The sequence below is a fragment of the Salvelinus sp. IW2-2015 genome, unplaced genomic scaffold (genome assembly GCF_002910315.2).
Source record: "Salvelinus sp. IW2-2015 unplaced genomic scaffold, ASM291031v2 Un_scaffold1335, whole genome shotgun sequence".
Taxonomy (NCBI): Eukaryota; Metazoa; Chordata; class Actinopteri; order Salmoniformes; family Salmonidae; genus Salvelinus; species Salvelinus sp. IW2-2015.
This window is the reverse complement of record NW_019942848.1, coordinates 74,347-90,890: the sequence shown is the minus strand read 5'-3', so window position 1 is coordinate 90,890 and position 16,544 is coordinate 74,347. Positions and strand designations below refer to the sequence as shown.

Genomic DNA, 16,544 nt, shown 5'->3' with positions numbered 1-16,544 from the left:
CTCTCCCTCTCTCCCTCTTTTCTCATGATTTGGTTGGGTCTAATTGTGTTGCTGTCCTGGGGCTCTGTGGGGTCTGTTTGTGTATAATTAAGACTGATGTCTGACTGATTTAAGCCGATGAAAGGTTCCGACGTGAAATTGTCCCTAAAGTCATATTAGAACCTGTGTCTGTTTCAGTACAGTTCCTGTTGCAGTTGTCAGAGCACAGCTGTCAGTCAACATGTAGGTAGGGAATTTAAATGTTAATCAGGTCTGCTGTAATTGTGTGAAAAACATATTAACACATAGTTTGTCGTCTCGACATCAACTATGACGGTGTTCAGTATAGACGGAGTAGTGAAGGCTCACAATGACGTAGTCATTATCACTGTCAACACCATCATCCAGGGTCAAACCACTATGCTCCGAACCCCGTCACCCCTCTCAGTCCCTTAAATGGACCAGTCCAAGTTATCATTGACTGTGCTCTGCAACTCTACTCCGCAGCCCATTCCACTGACTCCGTCCTCTGGATTTTTCCATGCATTTAAATGGACGAGTTATTCCGACTTCACTCATTGAATTAGCGCTGCTGTTGGAGCTAGCCGAGGTGTTTTGTTAGCGCTTGATTAGCAGGGGTAATTGTCTCTCAGACAGAGGGCGTAGTGGGTAGACAGAAGTTGAAGAAATACAACACACTGGGAACTGGGATTTTACATCCTGCAGTAGATGTCTTCATTGTAGCAAACATAGAAATAGAGTTGTTTTTCATGGCATATTTATACCATGAATGCAAAAATGGGCCATGAATAGCTGCAGAGACAGGCTAAAGGCTCAGATAAATATATCCACTATTTATTTCACTGACTGCACTCCCCATTGAATGTAAACAATGCTGCTGCCACTACAGAGGTGATCTAATAACAATTGTCTCACGCTTCGATCCACAACACTGTCTAAACAGCTACACTGCCTTTGTGTTCCTGTTTAGATTTTCTGTGTCAGAGGAAATAGCTTACTAATGATGGATTATAATGGGATGTTTTCCTGTCTCTGAATGATGTTCTATTAACAATACAACAGACAGAGAGAGAGAGAGAGAGAGAGAGAGAGAGAGAGAGACTTTTGACTTTTTGTCTTTCTTTATTGAAACATTCTCATTTCATTTAACACTCACCCCCCCCTAAAAATAAAAAAAACAAAAATATATCCTGTACTGCATACATGTACCATACTCACCTTTCCATCTACCACATGATACAAACCAACATCACCATACACAAAAACAATACCCTCTCCTACAACCGTATATCCAAAACATCTTCCCCAGCAATACAGACAGCCCCCCCAACACACCATATCTCCTCAAACATCTCCACACATTTGATCAGTTTATAGAACTCAAACTCAACCCTAAGGCGCGCAGAGACCATCCCATTAAAAACAGTAGTAAAGGGTCTGTTATACCCCCCAAGCCTTGACCCTTTTGTTTCTCCTCTTGTTAGCCAAATAGTTAATTTCCTGCCGCTGAGTCAAAATCAGAAAAATCATAAAAACACATTTTTTTCTTTCTCCTTTAGCTTACGAATACTGATCCATTACTAAACACTGGTTAACAGTGCTTCAAAGAAAAACGCACCCAACTCTCACATTCCAGACATTCCAACCAGAGACATTTAATGGCATGTAACCTGGTGCACACAGAAACACAGGGAATCACAGTTTCATTCATTTGTACAGAAGGCGACAAGCCCACTGCCCAATTCGCATGGGATCAACACCGTGCTCAACCAGCTGTTAGTGGCGCCAGGGCTCCATGAAGAAGAAACCTCCACTGGAGTCCCCTGACCCTTGTGGTGTATGGGGGTGTGTTGTAGAGCGCCCTTCCATCTAACTAGAACCCACCATACCTCCCTCGCAGTCCCTCCAAAGCATTAGCCGCTCAACTGTCCGATACTGATGTGCCTTCACTCCTGTAACTTCTAATGTTTCCTAACCTTAACGCAGAGGTTGTAAGAAGCACTTTACCTTCCCACCCACTTCAAATTCCCCAGGCTCAGGAGTGTTAAGCTAACAAGTCCTCCAGACCCCTTGCCAGTCCTCCAGTCTCTTGCCGTCACCTGCATGGCGGAAAAAAGTGTGGCCCCTCTCCCTTTGGCGCCTCTCAAACACCCCCCTTACTGCTCAGACAGTGCTCTGGCACCCCCTTGCCCTGCTCAGGAATCTCCAACATGTCGTCAAGAAGACGTTATGCCCTAGTTGGTTGCGCCAAGAACGCTCCGGGGTTGTCCAGCCCCTCCTCGCCAACGCGAGCAGTCTCAAGGTCACCATAGCCTGCGATAAACCCCCTGCCATCAGTTGCCTCTGCAGCGGCCAGACTGAACGATCGGTTTTACAAAGAGGATGCTGGGTTGTGGAAAGAATTTAGGCTCCTCCTCCATCACCCACGCACCAGTGGCTCCACACTCAACTGCTAGTTCCGTATGGGGCCCTATAAGGCCTGGCCAGGCCTCCAGCACCGCAGAGTTTAAAAACTCTGAGAGACCTGCTGTACTCTAGTGCCTCGTCCAGCTTCATGAGGAACAGCTGCGGTCCGACACCCTTAGTCCACCAGCTCTCCCTCCAAGCGTGCCATGTGCTGGTTTCCCCGTCCAGCCAACTCTATGATACAGCAGTCTCGCACCGCCTTAGCCGGAAGCAGCCATTCCTGACTCTCCAGTCCTACCAGGCCACTGTCCTCCTTCGGTGGACGGTCATTTACAACAGCTGCTGCCTTCAGCCATGAGGCCCGACAAAAGAAATCCACCAGCTTGCGTTGCCAGTGTCTGCCAAAGCAGATCCGGCGGGTGAGTTGAGACAGGCCAGTTTATCCACAAGGAAGATGCCACCAGGTTATGTAATTATCAGCCAACCTCCCTCATAGACACTTGGATAGGCAGCCACCTCCAGCCTGGCATCTGACACCACTGCCTGTGACAGCCCACCTCCCAGTTCTTCCTGACACACACCTCTCCGAGCCCAGGTACACCCCCAACACTTTAAGCCCCTTCACAACCCCACTGCAAACCCCCTGGAAGCAGAGGAGGAGCCCCTATCCCCCCATGCCCCACATAACAAGAGCTTTGCTCTTTCCCCAGTTTACCTTAGCTGAATGAGCTCCCTCGTACACCTTCAGACTGGCCTCTAGTTCCTGCATATCTTGCCCATCCCTGACCATCACAGAAACATTCATCTGCGTATGCTGAGACTGCTATTCCTGTCACCACACCCATGCCTGTCCAGCACACTCCCTGCAGTCTCCTGCGTAGCAGTCCTAAAAAAGGCTCAATGGCTAGTGTCTATAGCTCCCAGATACGAGGCATCCTTGTCTAATGCCCCGTCTCACCCAGGACTGGCCTACTGAGCCCCCCTCCACCATTAACCATACATGACACCCCAGCATACAACAGCTTCACACAGTCACAAAAACTCTTCCCAAACCCAAAACACAGACATCACATTAAACAATACTCATGATCCACTCTATCAAAAGCCTTCGTCTTGATCTAAAGAGACCAGTCCAAATTCACATTAGAACCCTCCGACAAGTCCAACATGTCCCTAATCAAGAACAAGTGTCCGTGATTGAGCGTCCGCGTACACAATATGTCTGGTCCTGTGTATATAGAGTCCAGATGGGACTTCAGTCTGTTAGAGAGGACCCTTGGCAAAAATCTGTAGTCCGCACAGAGTAATGCCACAGGCCTCCAGTTCTTAAGTCACACAAGTCCCCTTTTTTGGCAGGAAGTCAGAGCCGCCGACGGCAGCTCATCGCAACTGCTCCTACCCCGATGCATTCACGCAAGACGCAAAAGAAGTCCTGTCCAATTATTCCCAGAATTTTTTGTAAAACTCCACTGGACCATCGACCCCGGTGCACGCCGGGGACACTGGTTACGGCCTGCCATTACATGTGACAACAGAGGAATGTCATTTCATCCCTCTGTGCCCGAGAGCTGGAGTCCTGCGAACCAAGACTGAGCACACATAGGTATCCACACATTCTGCCCATATATTACAGAGATAAAACTCCAACATCCGCTCCCGCTCTCCCACCACAAGAGAGTCACACGCCCATCAGACACCGAGATAGACAAATTGCACTACCCTATGGACTATCAAACAATAGCTCTGTTTTCCAAACCAAAGAAAAGAGAGAAAGACTGGAGACAGACAAATTACTCCCTATAGAGCATGGAGAACCTAGCTCTTACAAGTGCTCCCTTTGCTTTAACCTGGAAAAAACTGCCCATCCCTACGTAATTTCGGCTAAATTAGCCTGAGAGGCCTACATTGCCTTGCCCACCATCTCTACCTCCATCTCACTAATACACCGCCTCTAGTTCCCCCAATACTCTCCTAAGCTCTGATGATGACAAGAGCTGTGTTACTGTTGACAGAAAAGCCGAATCTGCACTTTCCCCACATCCCCACCATTGACTCAAGACTCACACTCCTCTTCGCTGCCCCCACCTTTCCCAAAAGTCTGGAAAACTGAGCAAAAAGTGGCATCTTGTAAGAGCTTTACATTGAACTTCCAATAAGGATGCTGCGGGCCCTGGTGAAATAGACAGCCGAGCCAATGGTTATGTGATGGTCCAAAACCCCACTGGGAGAATGGTAGCGCCAGCAGCCCTATTGCCTCTGATTCCTAGATATGTAAAAACGAATCAAGTCGGGCTGCACTCACCCTAGCCCCAAAAACCTTCACCCATGTATACTGTCTTGTGTTTGGATGTTTAGTTACTCCAAACATCCACTAGGTCAAACTGATTAATGATGTCCCCTAACACTCCCACTGACAACTGAATGGCTCTTCCCCATTTCTGTCTTTGTTAAAATCCATTTGTACAGTTCCAGTCACCTCCGATCACCAGCGTCTCCTCAGGCGCTACTTGTAGGAGTTCCTGTCTAAGACTTCCCAAATAAGAACCCCTCTTTCTCTCCCTGGTTAGGCGCATACACATTTATAAAAAACAAAACCATGCTGTTAATTTCTGCTTTAACAACAAGCAACCTACCCTACACACTTCCTTTGAGGAGCAAATTTTTACAGACAGACCCGGTGCAAAAAGGACTGCCACCCCTGACAAAGATTTGTCCCATGGCTCAACACACTTGCCCCTTTCCACCAGAGCCCCCAATCAACTTCATTCACCACATCACTATGCGTCTCCTGCAGAAATAACACATGTACTTTTTTTTGTTTTACATATTCACCCAACACACCTCCTCTTCCCGCATCTCTGGCGCCATTTATATTAAGCGAGCCTACCCGAAGAGTCTCCATAAGAAGTGGGAGAAAAGCCAGCAAGAGAAATAGACCAATAGCAATGCTCAAAAGCCCAGTGTCAGAAGAAAATTAAACATTTAAAACAGTGTCTGAAGGTAAACCTTTACGCACTGTTGTGACCCACTTCCTCAACCTAAACCGTTTCGTGGGTGAGAGGACACCATGCCCTCATTTCTCATAGCATGTTGTACTGATCTTACAAAACTTTCTAGGATCAGGAAAAAAAGCCTCAAGATTAACTTTTTCCCCTTAGTCTCATTCAGGAACCTTGTCACCTCAACGTGTAATTAGACCCCTCTGGTTGACTGGCTGTCAGCTCCGGGCCAATTGAAGAGGAGTCTGAAAAAATAACTCCTCATCCTCTTCCTCAGACTCACTTTCCTCCTCTTCTCTATCTCCCACCCTGACCACCTGCTCTTTCTCTCTGGTTAGGGCCTCACCCACAGCAACAGGCAACATTTCCATGGTGCCTTTGTCCACACCCTTTTTCCTTTTCCGCTTGACACCCTCCTCCCCCCCCTAATCTCTTACACTTCCCCACTATACTCTCCTCATCCACTAGAATAACCTGACTAGACCCAGTCATCATCTACACCACCCTCCATAGCATGACTAGGCCAGCCTCAGCTACCCCCACCTCCATAGCATGACTAGGGCCAGCCTCAGCTACCCCACCATCCATAGCCTGACTAGACTCAGCCTCTTCTATACCACCATCCATATCCTGCCTAGACCCAGCACCCTCTCATAGCATAACTAGCCCAGCCTCAGCTACCCCACCATCTCTAGCCTGACTAACCCGGCCTCTGCTTCCCCACCATCTCAGCCTGACTAGACCCATCCTCCACTACCCCACCATCTCTAGCCTGACTAAACTCAGCTACAGCTACCCCACCATCTCTAGCCTGACTAGCCCAGCCTCATCTACCCCACCATCTCTAACCTGACTAGGTCCAGCCTCTGCTGTCTGCATCTCCTTACCCCCTGCACTTTGACCTTGATTTCCCCCACTGGCGCTTGTACCCTCACCTTTTTCTACGGCCTTTGTGTGGGCACGCAAAACTCTTGTGCCCCAAATCCCCACATTCAAAACACCGTAGACTATCTGTGCTGGCAAAACCTGCATAGAGCCCCTCCCCATGTCTCACTTTAAAGTGCACATTTAGCTGTTGCTCGTTGTTGTTCAGAAACATAAAACACTTGCCTCCGGAACGAAACAACGTGTTTAACGGCATCTGCCTGAAAACCTGCTGACAGTACACGGAAACCGCTAGCAAACTTACCAAAACGACTCAGCTCTTTCCTAATTTGATCATCCGTAATAAACGGAGGCAAATTTGCCACTACAACTCTGTTGAAGGGGTAGAGAGAGGTGAAATTGACACCAACACATCCCTTACAAATATTCCGCTAGCAATAGCCTACCAACCAAATTAGCCCTTTTCATGAACACAACCACAGCTTTGTTCATTCTAGAAGCAGAATGTATAAACTCAGCTCCTACCTGTTCACCGACCGCGAGCAGAACCTCCTCCACCTTAACTCCGTTCTCAGGAAACACACCTGAATCCATGCTGTATAGACAGCGTCTCCTCCGCCGCTAGGCTGAGAAGCCATCGCGCACACCACAACTTCCAAACCCCAGGAAAGTTTCTCTGTCCTCTTCCACCCTAACTTTGAAAAAAAACTTTGGATACCGCTAAAACAAATATTGCATTAACCCTCCACCATAGAAAATAACATGTAAAAAAGGAATCAAGAAAGTTAGTTAGGATAGAGCTTTCCACACCAAACACTCAAACTCCAAAAACACCCAGCATGCACTGCGAGAGAGAGAGAGAGAGAGAGAGAGAGAGAGAGAGAGAGAGAGAGAGAGAGAGAGAGAGAGAGAGAGAGAGAGAGAGAGAGAGAGAGAGAGAGCAGAGAGAGAGAGAGAGAGAGAGAAGAGAGATGAGAAAGGGAGAGAGAAGAGAGTGAGAGAGAGAGATGGAGAAAGGGAGAAAGAGAGGGAGAGAGAGAGGGAGAGAGAGAGGGAGAAAGGGAGAGAGAGAGAGGGAGAGAGAAAGGGAGAAAGAGCCAATGGCATGTACCAGATAGCTCCCGAGTGGTGCAGCGGTCTACGGCACTAAATCTCAGTGTTAGATGCATCATCACAGACCCAGGTTTGATTCCATACTGTATCACAACCAGCCGTGATTGGGAGTCTCATAGAGAGGCGCACAATTGGCCCAGCGTCGTCCAGGTTAGGGTTTGGTCGGGGTAAGCAGTCATTGTAAAATAATAATTTGTTCTTAACTGACATGTCTAGTTAAATAAAGGTCAAAATAAAAAATAAATAAATAAATAAAGATGTGCAGCAGGCTCCCCTCACATTTATTGGTCTGAGGCCAAACCACACTACTAACAACATTGGACACTTTATGGAACACAAAGACTTCACTATCTCATCCTGGAAAATCCTAGACCTGAGGTCCTCTGCCTTTGGCCTAAAGAGCAGAAATCAGAAATACAGACATTGTCATCATTCAAGAAACATGTTATAGAGGAGATGGACCCACTGGTTTCCCTCTAGGTTACAGAGAGCCGGTAGACCCATCCACCAAACAACCAGGTGGGTGGTATAGAGGAGACGGACCAACTGGTTTCCCTCTAGGTTACAGAGAGCTGGTAGTCCCATCCACCANCTGGTTTCCCTCTAGGTTACAGAGAGCTGGTAGTCCCATCCACCAAACTACCAGGTGGGTGGTATAGAGGAGACGGACCCACTGGTTTCCCTCTATGTTACAGAGAGCTGGTAGACCCATCCACCAAACTACCAGAAGTGGAACAGGGAAGGGACTCAGGGGGTATGCTAATTTGGTATAGAGCAGACCTAACTCACTCTATTAAACTGATCTCACTCTATTAAATTAATCAAAACAGGAAAATTGTACATTTGGCAAGAAATTCAAAAGGAAATGATCTCAACAGAGATACATATTGTAAGGGCCGATACTGGACAGGAGAAGCAGGTACGGGGAGTCAAACATTTATTCAGGAACAGACATGTAACACGACAGGAACAGCGTCAGCACACAAGTAAACAAGGACATATGACAAACAATCCCTAAGCAGGGAACAGAGCTAGGAAGCAGACAGATATAGGGAAGGAAATTACACAAGTAATTGAGTCCACGTAAGTCCAATGAGCGCTGATGCGAGTGACGGGGAAAGGCAGGTGTGCGTAAATGATGGTGGCAAGAGTGCGTAATGCAGGGTAGCCTGGCGAACTTGAGCGCCAGGGGGGAAGAGCGGTCCAGGCCATATTCCCCCACTAGAATCCCCATACTTTAATGAAAAGAGTCTCTTTATCCTGGTGAGGGAAATCAACCATTTCCAGGCCCAGGGACATGTACTAGTATGTGGCGACCTAAATGTCAGAACTGGACAATAACCTGACACTCTCAGCACACAGGGGGACAAATCCCTACCTGGAGGTGACAGCAATTCCTCCCCCATATGCCCCCCTAGACACAACTACGACAACATAACCAACAAAAACGGGTCAGAACTCCTGCAGCTTTGTCGCACACTTGGTATGTACATCGTCAATTGTAGGCTTTGAGGGGACTCCTATGGTAGGTTCACCTATAGCTCATCTCTTGGCAGTAGTACTGCAGACTACTTTATCACTGACCTCAACCCAGAGTCTCTCAGAGCGTTCACAGTCAGCCCACTGACACCCCTATCAGACCACAGCAAAATCACAGTCTACTTGAACAGAGCAAAACTCAATCATGAGGCATCAAAGCCAAAGGAACGTAATAATATTAAGAAATGCTATAGATGGAAGGAAAGTAGTGTGGAAACCTACCAAAAATGAATTAGGCAACAACAAATTCAATCCCTTTTAGACAACTCCCTGGACAAAATATTTCACTGTAATAGTGAAGATGTAAACTTGGCAGTTGAAAACCTAAACAGTATTTTTGACATCTCAGCTTCCCTATCAAATGAACAATCCAATCTTTTTGGCCCTTTAACAAAGAAAAAATAACAAAAATCAAAAACATATACATGATCAAATACAAATCTTAGAATCAACTATTAAAGACAGGGAACCCACTGGATTCTCCAATTACATTGAAGGAACTACAGGACAAAATACAAACCCTCCAACCCAAAAAGGCCTGTGGTGTTGATGGTATCCTCAATGACATTTTTAAATATACAGACCACAAATTCCAATTGGCTATATTTAAACTCTTTAACATCATCCTTAGCTCTAGCATCTTCCCCAATATTTGGAACCAAGGACTGATCACCCCAAATTTGACCCCAATAACTACCGTGGGATATGCGTCAACAGCAACCTTGGGAAAATCCTCTGTATTATCATTAACAGCAGACTCTTACTCTTCTCAGTGAAAACAATGTACTGAGCAAATGTCAAATTGGCTTATTACCAAATTATCGTACGACAGACCACGTATTCACCCTGCACACCCTAATTGACAAACAAACAAACCAAAACAAAGGCAAAGTCTTCTCATGCTTTGCTGATTTCCAAATGTTTTTTTTGACTCAATTTACATGAGGGTCTGCTTTATAAATTGATGGAAAGTGGTGTTGGGGGGAAAAACATACAACATGATCAAATCCATGTACATAAACAACAAGTGTGCGGTTAAAATTGCCATAAAACACACACATTTCTTCCCACAGGGCCGTGGGGTGAGACAGGGATGCAGCTTTAGCCCCACCCTATTCAATATATACAGTGGGGAGAACAAGTATTTGATACACTGCCGATTTTGCAGGTTTTCCTACTTACAAAGCATGTAGCAGGTCTTCATTGTTTATCATAGGTACACTTCAACTGTAGAGACGGAATCTAAAACAAAAATCCAGAAAATCACATTGTTATGATTTTTAAGTTTTAATTTGCATTTTATGTCATGACATAAGTATTTGATCACCTACCAACCAGTAGAATTCCGGCTCTCACAGACCTTTAGTTTTCTTTAAGAAGCCCTCCTGTTCTCCACTCATTACCTGTATTAACTGCACCTGTTTGAACTCATTACCTGTATAAAAGACACCTGTCCACACACTCAATCAACAGACTCCAACCTCTCCACAATGGCCAAGACCAGAGAGCTGTGTAAGGACATCAGGGATAATTGTGAGACTGTACAAGGCTGGGATGGGCTACGGACAATAGCCAAGCAGCTTGTGAGAAGGCAACAACTGTTGGCACAATTATTAGAAAATGGAAGAAGTTCAAGATGACGGTCAATCACCCTCGTCTGGGGCTCCATGCAAGATCTCACCTCGTGGGGCATCAATGATCATGAGGAATGTGAGGGATCAGCCCAGAACTACACGGCAGGACCTGGTCAATGACCTGAAGAAGCTGGGACCACAGTCTCAAAGAAAACCATTAGTAACACACTACGCCGTCATGATTAAAATCCTCAGCGCACGCAAGGTCCCCTGCTCAAGCCAGCGCATGTCCAGGCCCGTGTGAAGTTTGCCAATGACCATCTGGATGATCCAGAGGAGAATGGGAGTAGGTCATGTGGTCTGATGAGACAAAAATAGAGCTTTGCTCTAAACTCCACTCGCCGTGTTTGGAGATAGAAGGATGATACAACCCAAGAACACCACCCAACCGTGAGCATGGAGTGGAAACATATTCTCTTTGGGGATGCTTTTCTGCAAAGGGGACAGGACGACTGCACCGTATTGAGGGGAGATGGATGGGCATGTATCGCGAGATTCTGACAACAACCTCCTTCCCTCAGTAAGAGCATTGAAGATGGGTCGTGGCTCGGTTTCCAGCATGACAACGACCCGAAACACACAGCCAGGGCAACTAAGGAGTGCCCGTAAGAAGCATCTCAAGGTCCTGGAGTGGCCTAGCCAGTCTCCAGCCTGAACCCAATAGAAAATCTTTGGAGGGAGCCGAAAGTCCGTATTGCCCAGCGACAGCCCGAAACCTGAAGATCGGAGAAGTCTGTATGAGGAGTGGGCCAAAATCCCTGCTGCAGTGTGTGCAAACCTGGTCAAGAACTACAGGAAACGTATGATCTCTGTAATTGCAAAACAAGGTTTCTGTACCAAATATTCAGTTCTGCTTTTCTGATGTATCAAATACTTATGTCATGCAATAAAATGCAAATTAATTACTTAAAAATCATACAATGTGATTTTCTGGATTTTTGTTTTGATTCCTTCTCTCACAGTTGAAGTGTACCTATGATAAAATTACAGACCTCTACATGCTTTGTAAGTAGGAAACCTGCAAATTTGTCAGTGTATCAAATACTTGTTCTCCCCACTGTATATATCAAACATTGGCGAGGGCTCTAGAACAGTCCTGCAGCACCCGGCTCGCCTGCTAGAATCTGAAGGTCAAATATCTACTGTTTGCTGATGATCTGGTGCTTCGGTCACCAACCAAGGAGGGCCTACAGCAGCACCTAGATTCACATAGCTGTCAGACTGGGCCCTGACAGTAAATCTCAGTAAGACAAAAATAATGGTTTCCAAAAACGTTCCAATTCCCAGGCACACAAATACAAAATTCCATCTAGACATCGTTGCCCTACAGCACACAAAAGACGATACATACCTCGGCCTAAGCATCAGCGCCACATGTAACTTCCACAAAGCTGTGAACGATCTGATGGACAACGCAAGAAGGGCCATAAAATGTGACATACCAACATGTGACATACCCATTAGGATCTGAATAAAAATACTAGAATCAGTTATAGAACCCATTGCCCTTTATGGTTGTGAGGTCTGGGGTCAGCTCACCAACCAGAATTCACAGAATGGGACAAACACCAAATTATCCTTGTAGAGCAGAATTAGGCCGATATCCACTAATTATCAAAATTCAAAAAGAGATGTTAATTCTACAAACCACCTAAAAGGTAGTGATTACAAAACTTTCCATAACAAAGTCATCACCTACAGAAGATTGATCTGGAGAGGAGTCCCCTAACAAGCTGTCCTGGGGCTCTGTTCACAAACACAACAGACCCCACAGAGTCCCAGGTCAGCAACACAATTAGACCCAACCAAATCTATGAGAAAGAGGAAGGAGAGGCGGGAGAGGGGAGAAGACGGAGAGGGGGAGAGAAGGAGAGGGGAAGAGAAGGAGAGGGGGAGAGGAGAGAAGGAGAGGGGGGAAATTCCAAATATATAAAGGAAAATGGTGAACATTCAATTGCCAAAACAGTGAAAATGAAAACAGTGAAAACAGGTCCAGTTGTTTGTATGACTTAGTTTTTATTTGATGACTTCATTATTTGTCATTCCTTATTAAAGTCATCATCTCATCTCTGCTCAGGCAGTAGCAGTCAAACAGTCCAGACAACCTTCTCTGTTCTCCCCATACTGTCCTGTCTGTATTCATCCTATTTTGCTAGCCTGCCTGCTAAGCTGTCTTACAAAGTCATTTTACTACTTCTTCAAGGTACTTTGCTTGTTGCTGTGTTGTGTACATGCCGTCTATCTGTGCGTATCTAACGTAACAGCTGGGAAAAACAGGCGCAATGGTTACCATGTTTTTTGCGCTGAACTCGGTTGAAAATATGCTTCATGAAAACTACAACTCCCAGCATCCCAGTTCTTGATTTCATGTCTCTTTTGAATGATTTGATTTATCTGTCAAGAAATGGCGCATTGGGCAAAAAAACTGAACTAAGTGGAATTTAAGTAATTGAACCGAATGGTCAATTAGTTGTTTAATAACCAACCACAAAATAAGAACATTCCGGTTAATCGCTCAGCACTACTGAAGTACCACAGGACAGACAGAGGGCATTTAGCTGGCTGGCACAGCAACTGGCACCTCTCTCTGAGTCAGCAAACAACACGCTACCAAGAGGCCCCCAGTTTCATTTTAAGTGATGAAGGGTTTGTTTTTAAGGGGAAATTAGAGGGGTTTTAATCAATAACGCTGAAAATATTTTTTAGAGGTCTGGTTTATTTTTCGTTCATACAGTACATCGAAGAATGACCTTGGTTGTTTTGACGTGCTCATAAATATTTAGTTTTAATACATCAGGGATTAAGCCTGAGCATGGATCATATCAAATGGTAATTCTACTCGGTCTCTCATTTTATTGCAAAAATCATACAAGGCATAAGCATAGCTCTCAGTACTTATTTTCATCAAAACACACACTTATGTTATTCATGTCAGCACAGTGCAATGATAAATCCTGTTAACCAATGCCAATGGGTATGTACTGTACTAAAGCACTATGGTAGGTGGTAGCTAATCAAATAGGCATGTGTGGGTGTAGTTTGTAGGATATTTCCCAAAGAAGAAGAATTTCTACAGTAAAACTCCTTTCTCTTCTCTACACATCTCAATGTAGAGAAGTAAAACGAAGAACAAAAAGCAGAATATTCTCGTAGAGCTCTCTCTGTTGTTACTACTACTACTCATAAACAATTTTCCCTTCGCAAATCACCTTCATCAATCGGTAATGCACTTAATAGGAGCTGAGAGGCAACAGCAGGGAGACATCTTTCATATGAAACACAACGACAGACAAAGCTATATCTTTAAGACATGCCAAGGCTGAAAATCTCACCACAATTAATATCCTGTTTTTAAATGACAGAGGAGAGGAGAACGGGGAATGGGCAAAAGGACGAGAGGGGTAAAAGAGTTATAGAGGTGAGGGGGAAAGCGGGTAAAATGAGGAGAGGAGAAGAAAAGTGGGTGAGAATTAGAGGAGAGGAAAGACTAGGCAGTTTGGTCCATGGTCCAGATTACCACGGTGATGAAATGGGGAGAAAGGGGCTGGAGGGATCTACACTCTGATTTAGTGTTGCTGGTGGAGTGATGGGTGAGATAAAAGAAAAGAGGGGTGATTGGATGAGGGGATGGGGTGGGGAGAGAAGAAGGGATGACATGGAGCATATTTTTTAACCAGCCTTATCCCAGTGAGCGCCAACAAACGAGTGACTCCGCATGGGTCTCTGCCTTTCTCTATGGGGGGTCCTTACCTTGTGCTGTCTGTCTGTCTCTCTGCCTTTCTCTATGGGGGGTCCTTACCTTGTGCTGTCTCTCTGTCTCTCTGCCTTTCTCTGTGGGGGGTCCTTACCTTGTGCTGTCTCTCTGTCTTTCTCTATGGGGGGTCCTTACCTTGTGCTGTCTCTCTGATCTTTCTCTATGGGGTCCTTACCTTGTCGTGTCTCTCTGTCTCGCTGCCTTTCTCTATGGGGGGTCCTTACCTTGTGCTGTCTCTCTGTCTCTCTGCCTTTCTCTATGGGGGTCCTTACCTTTGCTTGCTGTCTCTCTGCCCTTTCTTCTTGGGGTCCTTAACTTGTGCTGTCCTCTGGCTTTTCTCTATGGGGGTCCTTACTTTGTGCTGTTCTCTGTCTCACTGTCTTTCTCTATGGGGGGTCCTTACCTTGTGTCTGCTGTCTCTCTGCCTTTCTCTATGGGGTCCTTACCTTGTGCTGTTTCTCTGTCTTTCTCTATGGGGGGTTTTTCTCTTCCTTACCTTGCTCTGTCTCTCGTGCCTTTCTCTATGGGGTCCCTTACCTGTGCTGTGCTGTTCTCTCTGTCTCACTGTCTTTCTCTTATGGGGGTCCTTACTTGTGCTGTCTCTCTGCCTTTCTCTATGGGGATCCTTACCTTGTGCTGTTTCTCTTCTTTCTCTATGGGGGTCCTTACCTTGTGCGTCTCTCTGCCTTTCTCTATGGGGGTACCTTACCTATTGTGCTGTACTCTTGTGCTGTCATCTCTGCTTTCTCATGGGGGTCCTACTTGTTGCTGTTGCTCTGTCTCACTGTCTTTCTCTATGGGGGGTCCTTACCTTGTGCTGTTTCTCTGTCTCACTGTCTTTCTCTATGGGGGGTCCTTACCTTGTGCTGTCTCTCTGCCTTTCTCTATGAGGGGTCCTTACCTTGTGCTGTCTCTCTGCCTTTCTCTATGGGGGGTCCTTACCTATTTCTCTCATGTCTCTGTATACCACTGTCTCCTATCTCCCATCTCTTATTCCTCTATTCTTCCCTCTCCTTCTTTTCCTTCATGTCTAGTGTTATCTTCCCCTCTCTCTCTCTTTCTCTACCTTGCTCCATCTCCCTTATTCTCCCTCTCTCTCTACAATTATTTCCCCTCTTCCTCTCTCCTTTCCTTCTATTCCCTTCTAAGGGATGCATATAAACCCCTAACATGTCAATGTTTGCTTTGTTAATCACTGGGCTATAAGATGCTTAGCTTCATAGAGGCATGTACTGTACATACATACAGCCATGGACATGACTACAGAGAAGACTAATGTTAGATGTATAGGGCCATTAACACTGACTACAGAGAAGACTAATGTTAGATGTATAGAGGCATTAGCACTGACTACGATGTCTGGCAGACTCCTCTGATCCAGCTTAGTCTAGTGATCGTTCTCTCACACCCCACTCTTCTAGAGGACAACTGCATGAAATCTATTGCGCAAATCAAGCCCTTAGGATCTCCTGACACAATAATCATTATCCTGGCTTCACTGACAGCACCTGACATAATGGTGTTGTTATGATGCATATAACAGTGTGACATATTTGAAATGTACTCTGGGTTGTCATTACGGTAACTGCTATGGCAGGTGTTGTGTATTGTTTGTGACAGATTTGTATGGGCCCAACTGACGGCTGGCCTGTTCCAGTATTACTGTGTTACTGTTATATACACACAGATATAAAAAAAAAATGTATTCAAAAAACAACAACAAAAAAGATAGCAGTCTTGTTATACCTGACGCGATGTTCCAACAAACTGCCTGTGAGCTAGACATTGAGGGAAAGAGAGAGAAAGGAGGGGGGAGGACTAAAGGGAGGAAAAATGAAGAGAGAGAGAAAGGAGGGGGGAGGACTAAAGGGAGAACAAATGAAGGGAGAGATAATACTAGAAAGAAAGAGTCTGAGAAAAGAGAGATGTGAGGAAGTTGGGGGGAGACGAATATGAGAGTTAGAGGGAGATACATAGAAAGGGTGATGAAGAGGGAGAAAGAGAGAGGATAAAGAGATAGAGAAAGAGGGAGGATAGAGAGATAGAGGGAGAGATAGATTGATAGAGAAAGATGGAGGGATAGATTTATAGAGAAAGAGGGAGGGATAGATTGATAGAGAAAGAGGGAGGGATAAATTGATAGAGAAAGAGGGAGGGATAGATTGATAGAGAAAGAGGGAGGGATAGATTGATAGAGAAAGAAGGAGGGATAGA

At 45.5% G+C, this 16,544-nt stretch overlaps 1 pseudogene; it reads right to left on the bottom strand.

Moving 5' to 3' along the window:
• Positions 1-16,544, bottom strand: part of LOC112070471 (semaphorin-5A-like) — a 146,710-nt pseudogene that overhangs the window by 124,696 nt on the left and 5,470 nt on the right.